The sequence below is a fragment of the Mchenga conophoros genome, linkage group LG18 (genome assembly GCF_057382185.1).
Source record: "Mchenga conophoros isolate Kocher_MC1m ecotype Shallow Benthic linkage group LG18, M_conophoros_male_GT1.1, whole genome shotgun sequence".
Taxonomy (NCBI): Eukaryota; Metazoa; Chordata; class Actinopteri; order Cichliformes; family Cichlidae; genus Mchenga; species Mchenga conophoros.
In genome coordinates this window covers 40,337,592-40,346,975 of record NC_140543.1, presented here as the reverse complement: position 1 = coordinate 40,346,975, position 9,384 = coordinate 40,337,592, and the positions used below count along the sequence as shown (strand labels likewise).

The window sequence follows — 9,384 nt, the reverse complement described above, 5'->3', positions numbered from 1 at the left end:
CCCTTCATTGGCTTCCTGTTAAATCCAGAATTCAAAATCCTGCCCCTCACATACAAGGTCTTAAATAATCAGGCCCCATCTTATCTTAATGACCTTGTAGTACCATATCACCCTATTAGAGCACTTCGCTCTCGCTCTGCAGGCCTACTTGTTGTTCCTAGAGTATTTATAAGTAGAATGGAAGGCAGAGCCTTCAGTTTTCAGGCCCCTCTTCTGTGGAACCAGCTTCCAGTTTGGATTCAGGAGACAGACACTATCTCTACTTTCAAGATTAGGCTTCAAACTTTCCTTTTTGCTAAAGCATATAGTTAGGGCTGGACCAGGTGACCCTGAATCCTCCCTTAGTTATGCTGCAATAGACGTAGGCTGCCGGGGATTCCCATGATGCACTGGGTGTTTCTTCTTCACTCACTATGTGTTAACAGACCTCTCTGCATTGAATCATATCTGTTATTAACCTCTGTCTCTCTTCCACAGCATGTCTTTATCCTGTCTTCCTTCTCTCACCCCAACCAATCACAGCAGATGGCCCCGCCCCTCCCTGAGCCTGGTTCTGCTGGAGGTTTCTTCCTGTTAAAAGGGAGTTTTTCCTTCCCACTGTCGCCAAAGTGCTGCTCATAGGGGTCATATGATTGTTGGGTTTTTCCTCTGTATGTATTACTGTAGGGTCGACCTTACAATATAAAGCGCCTTGAGGCGACTGCTGTTGTGATTTGGTGCTGTGTAAATAACATTGAATTGAAGAGAAGAGCTGTACATAGCCACACATACACAGAGGTGAGAGCACTAAGGTCAACAGTTTATTCAGCACTGCCATTGTGTGAACAACACATACGTTTCAGTTACATTCTTGGGGTTCCAGCATTTATTCAGTGGACCTCTGTTTAGGTGTGCACTGTGGTCAAACTATTATAAACCAACTTATATATGCAGTGTTGGGAGTAATGGAACACATGTACCACCGTTAAGTATTTAAAATACAAAATATGAGTAACTGTATTCCGTTACAGTTACCGTTAGGTGGTATTCAGAATACAGTTACTTTGTTGAAATAAATGGATTACACGGCGGTCTTGTCCTGTTTGATATGTTCGGCTGTCCCCGCTCTATTTTTGGTTTCCACGCCGGTGGAAACCCAAACAAAACATGGATTAATTGGCTCTAATGTCTGTGTCTCAATCTTGCGTCTCATAATGACGTGAAGAAATATATATTTTAAATGATTTAATATGAAGGCAACAGGCAGAGTGTTACAGGCATAGCGCTAAAGCATGCAGCCTGATGGGCAGTGTAGTCCGTTTAACTGCCATAAATGTAAATTATGTCAGTTTGTTTAAGTGACGTAAAGGGAAGTAAAAGGCATGTGCAAGAAGCTAAGTTAATAAGTTAACTAAGGCAGAAGAAGGAATAAATAAGCAGTTTAAAGTAAAAGAAAGCTGCAAAGAAGAAGAAATTGGGAATTATTTTTGTTAAGTTGTTCCTGAAGCGGACTCATTCCCTCACGGTTACGTGCAGCCAGCGAGGTACGTTAACTGTGTTTGTTTATCGCGTATTTGTTAACTTGGGTTTAAATGTTTATTTGTAATATTTATGTTGGTCATTCTGTACTTTTATGTAATAACAGTTTGACGGTGGATTTTATGGGGTTTCTGAGGAGAAGTGTGACGGAAGAATAAATCCATCTGTGAATGAAGAACCGTGGTGTCGTGTATTAACTGGAGGGAGTGATAGTCCGTGCTGCAGGGAGAATGGACTGCCATACCCGTGATGTGTCTGTGAGCGAGGGAGGGAGAGAAAGGAAAAGTACGAGCTGTCATTGAGCAGAAACGGGAGCTGGAAGCATGTAAATATAATAATAACCACTGCAGCCAAGTCAGTGCCTGACGAGCCCAGTTGTAAGTAAGCTATCAAGACTTGACTGTACACTGTGTTCGTGTTTTCCTCTGAAACAATAAGTTCGGTTGGAGCAGCCTTTCAACGCCTCTCTCTGTCTCTGCTAGCAAACTTGACCCAGACAACAAAGTAAAGCTAGTTTTCAGCTACGAGCCCGACGTATTAGCCAGAGGTCCCTTTACTACGGTTCAGAGCTGCGGACCTGTTTTATATACGCACGGAATAGTTTTCTATACGAAAAAAGTGCAGCTTTACCTAATGTCCACCTACTGTTACTCATTTATATTAAGATTTAAACATCTAGTTGGTGTTGGTGTGGAGAGTAACCTTCAGTAACAGTAACAAATCACACAGCAATAGGACATTCATGTAGTTGTGAAAAGCATGATAATATATTAAGTAATCCAAAGTATTCAGAATACATTACAAACTACATTTTGGGGCATGTAATCTGTAATCTGTAATGGAATACATTTTAAAAGTAACCTTCCCAACACTGGATATATGTTGTGTGACACCTTGGTAACAAGAGAGCTTAAATTCAATTATATATATATTTGATGAGCCTGAACAAGCTGATATTAATTAATTTGAAATGCTTTCTAATTACTGAGATTTCAGATGGTGTCAGGACTGTTCAATACTTTGTCATTTTTCATTATTACAGTTTTAAGGATATTTGTAGCTTGAATTCTTTACGTGTACACTGGATATTACCAGCATCTCAATAGCACCTTTGTTGTTCACTTCTTACCTGCCGAGTGTGAATATTTAGTGGTGGTACAGAAATACTAACTGCATCATATGAAGTGTATTATACAGGGAGTGCAGAATTATTAGGCAAATGAGTATTTTGTCCACATCATCCTCTTCATGCATGTTGTCTTACTCCAAGCTGTGTAGGCTCTAAAGCCTACTACCAATTAAGCATATTAGGTGATGTGCATCTCTGTAATGAGAAGGGGTGTGGTCTAATGACATCAACACCCTATATCAGGTGTGCATAATTATTAGGCAACGTCCTTTCCTTTGGCAAAATGGGTCAGAAGAAGGACTTGACAGGCTCAGAAAAGTCAAAAATAGTGAGATATCTTGCAAAGGGATGCAGCAGTCTCAAAATTGCAAAGCTTCTGAAGCGTGATCATCGAACAATCAAGCGTTTCATTCAAAATAGTCAACAGGGTCGCAAGAAGCGTGTGGAAAAACCAAGGCGCCAAATAACTGCCCATGAACTGAGAAAAGTCAAGCGTGCAGCTGCCAAGATGCCACTTGCCACCAGTTTGGCCATATTTCAGAGCTGCAACATCACTGGAGTGCCCAAAAGCACAAGGTGTGCAATACTCAGAGACATGGCCAAGGTAAGAAAGGCTGAAAGACGACCACCACTGAACAAGACACACAAGCTGAAACGTCAAGACTGGGCCAAGAAATATCTCAAGACTGGTTTTTCTAAGGTTTTATGGACTGATGAAATGAGAGTGAGTCTTGATGGACCAGATGGATGGGCCCGTGGCTGGATTGGTAAAGGGCAGAGAGCTCCAGTCCGACTCAGACGCCAGCAAGGTGGAGGTGGAGTACTGGTTTGGGCTGGTATCATCAAAGATGAGCTTGTGGGGCCTTTTCGGGTTAAGGATGGAGTCAAGCTCAACTCCCAGTCCTACTGCCAGTTTCTGGAAGACACCTTCAAGCAGTGGTACAGGAAGAAGTCTGCATCCTTCAAGAAAAACATGATTTTCATGCAGGACAATGCTCCATCACATGCGTCCAAGTACTCCACAGCGTGGCTGGCAAGAAAGGGTATAAAAGAAGAAAAACTAATGACATGGCCTCCTTGTTCACCTGATCTGAACCCCATTGAGAACCTGTGGTCCATCATCAAATGTGAGATTTACAAGGAGGGAAAACAGTACACCTCTCTGAACAGTGTCTGGGAGGCTGTGGTTGCTGCTGCACGCAATGTTGATGGTGAACAGATCAAAACACTGACAGAATCCATGGATGGCAGGCTTTTGAGTGTCCTTGCAAAGAAAGGTGGCTATATTGGTCGCTGATTTGTTTTTGTTTTGTTTTTGAATGTCAGAAATGTATATTTGTGAATGTGGAGATGTTATATTGGTTTCACTGGTAAAAATAAATAATTGAAATGGGTATATATTTGTTTTTTGTTAAGTTGCCTAATAATTATGCACAGTAATAGTCACCTGCACACACAGATATCCCCCTAAAATAGCTGAAACTAAAAACAAACTAAAAACTACTTCCACAAACATTCAGCTTTGATATTAATGAGCTTTTTGGGTTCATTGAGAACATGGTTGTTGTTCAATAATAAAATTATTCCTCAAAAATACAACTTGCCTAATAATTCTGCACTCCCTGTATGACAGGTGTAAAGGTACAGGCTGGAGGGTTTTTCTGTTCCATAGAGAAGCTAAACTTAACCTACACTCACACCAACATTAACACGCTACCAGTGCTGCTACAGCTCGTCGTGCAGCAGGTGTTCGCTGCAGGTCAGGAGACAGGACACTGTGACAGATGTAGGATAAAAGCACACAGCAGATTTCAGTAGCAAACATGAGCCTTGGTGAACAGCAATGACCCACAAAGAAAAACATCTTCTCTTTTTATTTAAAATAACTGCTATGGGGACAGAATGCACAGTGGCTCATAATGGTTTTAACACCAACCCTGTGAGTCAACGCCTACCAAACGCTTTTCATCCATACCAAGATCATGTCTTTGGTATGGATGTCTGCAGGATCAGACACGTTAACGTTCACCACACTTAGCAGCTGCTACAGTCTAAAGACTGGCTGGACTTTAAAATGTGCTGCATTCAGGTCATATGGGAAACATAGGAAATATGAGCTACATCAGCTTTCTGCTGGGACCTTATCTTTTATTTAGCTTGCAAACTTAACTACAACCAAATGCAATCAAGGCTGGTTAGTAAACACTTTAAGCACTGCAGTATTTATTTGGAAATGCTACCAGAACCCCCCTCTGGGAAAAAAGAAAACAGTGTGATTCCATCCACACTGACCCTCTCGTCCACTTTTCTGAGTGGATGCTGTGATTGGCTGGTGATGAACTGAGCAACAGGTGGCCCTCTGCACAGGTCTACAGGGTCATACAGGACCTCCAGCACAGTGGCTAGAGACCAGGCCTGGGTCTCACAGCTGAATGGACAGTGCTGGCCATTCTCATTGGTCAGCTCTGGCAGACCCTTCCATGGAGACCTGGTGGAGGTGGACAGGTAGGGACAGGTTAGTAAAGAAAAGCAATAAAAGGCAGTCGTTTCATCAGAGGTACAGGGGAGAGCGGCCTACCTCTCCAGGTGAGTGTAATGTTGTGACAGAACATTTTTCACCAAGGTAACCGTTTTGGTGTACGTGTCTTCTCCCAGCTTCTTTGCAAAGTAGAGTTTAGCACGCAGGAAGTACCCGACTGGCCACAGCCATTCCTACGCACAAACACAAAGTGTGTAACAGGTTGTGTGACACGTTATAGGTAATGTATCCGAAATCTGACAGTGAATCCTCTGAGCGCAGCCTGTAGGTGGATGATTTTCTACCCAGAGTCCATGTCTCTGACTTTTCTACCAGTGGAGATCTGATGCATTATTAAAGTTAACTTTTAAACATTTCTTCTGGTTGGCGTTCTGTTCAGCACTGCGTTCAACCATCTGCAGTGACAGACGTGGGACTCACCGGTCCTTGGTGGTAGTTGAAGCCTCTGGCCACGTTGTAGTTGTCATTGTCCAGTGCGTTATCATAGACGCCACAGTAAACCAGGTCACTGAGACAACACAATAAGAGCCATTTAAGTCTTTCACTGCTGTTACTGAACACGCGTTCTGCTGCGGCGTTTAGTTAGAAGCTTAAATGTATTACTCAGGATCGAGGGTTTTCATTCCCAGTGGTCCCAGCAGTTCTTCCCAGCTATCTCCAAAGCGTTCCAGGCTCTCTCCACCGTGAACAGCTCTGGAGCCTGGAGCACACACACACCACGCACACACACACACACACACACACGCACACACACACACACACACGCACACACACACACGCGCGCGCACACACACGCGCGCGCACACACGCACACACACGCGCGCACACACGCACACACACACACACGCACGCACGCACACACACACACACACACACACGTACGTGTAATTATTACTGAGTGTTTTTCACACAGTACTGAAGATCACAGCGAGGCGTTGGCTGTGGTTGGCTTACCACCACCATGGCGACAGTGAAGTTGGGTCTGAGCTGGTAGTCACACCAGGGGCTGGAGGCGCCGTAGCTGTCCTTATAGATGCCTTTCTTGTGCACCAGCTCAGGGTGCTTCTCATCAGGGTCATCTGGGTCACCGGACACCCAGAAGCCAGCTTCAAAGGACTGGCTGAGCTGCTCGTTCCACTGGGAGTACGAGATGAACACTTCCTTACCTGGAATAAGGTGGTTTGGTTTTAGGTGAATGACGATGGGGAATTCGTTTATGTGAAAACAGTGGAGTTTGTCACATACCATCTCTGTGTAATTTAACTCCATCGTATGGGAACAGGCCCTTGGCGTGAAGTTCCACCACCCAGCGAACTGCAGACTTACTCAGACCAACTATCTCCACCGCTGCTCCATCTCTGCACAAAAGGCACAGGACACGATATCAGTACCAACCTGGACTTTCCTTTGATTCACTGATGTTGTCAATTCAAATTGTAATATAAAGTTCTCTAAGCCAATTAAACTTCTGTGTTTTTGCATCTTTCTAACAGCAAATGTGGCACACAGAGTGAGGACATTTGTGTTTGTCAGTTATTATCGTTGTTCTAACAATGCTGCTTGAATTGGGACTAGAAAGAGAGAGCATATTTCTCCTGTTTTGGCTTCCCTTCATTGGCTTCCTGTTAAATCCAGAATTGAATTCAAAATCCTGCTCCTCACATACAAGGTCTTAAATAATCAGGCTCCATCTTATCTTAATGACCTTGTAGTACCATATCACCCTATTAGAGCACTTCGCTCTCGCTCTGCAGGCCTACTTGTTGTTCCTAGAGTATTTAAAAGTAGAATGGGAGGCAGAGCCTTCAGTTTTCAGGCCCCTCTTCTGTGGAACCAGCTTCCAGTTTGGATTCAGGAGACAGACACTATCTCTACTTTCAAGATTAGGCTTCAAACTTTCCTTTTTGCTAAAGCATATAGTTAGGGCTGGACCAGGTGACCCTGAATCCTCCCTTAGTTATGCTGCAATAGACGTAGGCTGCCGGGGGATTCCCATGATGCATTGAGTTTTTCCTTTCCAGTCACCTTTCTCACTCACTATGTATTAACAGACCTCTCTGCATTGAATCATATCTGTTATTAATCTCTGTCTCTCTTCCACAGCATGTCTTTTATCCTGTCTTCCTTCTCTCACCCCAACCGGTCGCAGCAGATGGCCCCGCCCCTCCCTGAGCCTGGTTCTGCCGGAGTTTCTTCCTGTTAAAAGGGAGTTTTTCCTTCCCACTGTTGCCAAAGTGCTTGCTCATAGGGGGTCATATGATTGTTGGGTTTTTCTCTGTATCTATGAAGCGCCTTGAGGCGACTTATGTTGTGATTTGGCGCTATATAAATAAAATTGAATTGAATTGCCCCACCTTGAATCGCTACCTTATCGTGGTGGAGGGGTTTGTGTGTCCCAGGGATCCCAGGGGCTATGTTGTCTGGGGGGCTTTTGCCCCTGGTAGGTAGGGGTGCAACGATATTCGTATCGATATTGAACCGTTCGATACAGTGCTTTCGGTTCGGTACGCATATGTATCGAACAATACAACATTTGTAATTTATTTTATCAACTGTCCTTCTGACGATGCTGTCTGTGTGGAGCGCTCAGTGAATCTGCGTTCGACTACTCCGCCTAGGCTGCACTGTCGACCCTAGGCGGAGCAGTCGAACGCAGATTCACTGAGCGCTCAACACAGACAGCATAGTCAGAAGGAAGAGCACAGGGCAAGCTAGCAAGACAGAAGTTAAGCTCTCCTTGCAACATGGACGTTCCCCACTTTCATTCAGATCTGGCGTTTGGAATTATTTTGGTTTTCATGTGACGTATGACCCTGAAGGTAAGCGAGTCATGGACTAAAGTAAAACAGTATGTTGGATGCGCCATGCAATGCTCAATTACATGGGTGGGAACTAGTGTGTTAGCGCAGTTAGCTCGTTAACGTGTTGGCCGTCTAGCCCCATGCACGGGGCGATCGGCGGTAGCTCGTTAACGGAGATTTGCCGTGTTGTGGCGTTAAGGTCATTTCAACGAGATTAACCTGAAAGCACTAGTGGGAACACAACGAATATGACTGCACATTTACATCATCTTAGTGCAAAGACAAAAACAACAAGCATGCTACTAACTTTAGCCGAGTCATTTAGACAGCTGTTAGCACATGATTCTCCTTATGCTGCTGAGAATATAGCCCAGAAGAAGCGGATAGTATAGCTTTTATTTTGGAAAGAGGCATTTCTCTGTAATAAACTCTCTTTTCCAAAGATGAGTGATTCCTTAATCAGATACAGGGCTCGCAAAATCGCTAGGCCCGATGTCCTGGGGCTAGCGATTTTTTTCAGACGGGCTACCCTGCCCGTCGGGCTATTGTAGGAAGGAAAAATATATGTCAATGCTTTTGCATTCTTTCAGAAATGTAGCTGGGTAATTATGTCATTGGCATCGGTGAGCCACTGTCAATATGTGACATATTGAAGTCACGTTTGAATTTGCGCTTGTTTTTTTGTTTTCACTTTGCAATCGTGCGAACTGTGTATAGAGAGCGACAGCACTGATCTGTGAGTGATGATAATTTGTGCACCAATTCCTCTGACATCGTCTTATTAATCGTTAGCTTACTATGCAAACATGACAAGTGAAATCTCCCGCAGCTTAAACATGTGAGAGGTTGATCGCGCAGAGAATCGCTGAGCTTATGTGAGTGCGCGTGTAAAAGCAGCAGGATATATATTTGACTACGATGACCTGGATGACTGAGAACCTTCACAGACAGATATATATTTTAGTTCTGCTGAGCCAAATAAGACAGGTCAGGGTGAAGAAGTGACAGCCAAAGAAAAGCTTACCACAAAACGGAGAAGTTATGACAAATCAGACTATAAGGCAAAAAGAAAGTGCAGCTTTATGGTTTCATGGACAAAAGAATTTCTGTGGCTGCAATATGACGAGCTAAATTGTTATTGTGTATATATTTATTTAGATTTAGATTTCTTCATACATTCTTATATAGTTCTATATTGTGTATTTTGTTGTACAGTTATTTTATTTTCAACTTTAATTTATATATTTATCTTTATCTTATTCTTCCCAGTTAAATTTACCCTTCATTCTAATTTGTGTTGTACAGTTATTTCATTTTTAACCTTAATTTATATTCTATTCCTTCCTAGTTAAGTGTGCCTATGCGAAGGCACACTTATTACTATTGCTCGGATTTAT

At 43.3% G+C, this 9,384-nt stretch overlaps 1 pseudogene; it reads right to left on the bottom strand.

The window, feature by feature from the left end:
* Window positions 1-4,627: 4,627 nt before the first annotated feature.
* On the bottom strand, window positions 4,628-6,555 carry LOC146554622 (glycogen debranching enzyme-like; annotated as a pseudogene).
* Between the last annotated feature and the right edge of the window lie 2,829 nt (window positions 6,556-9,384).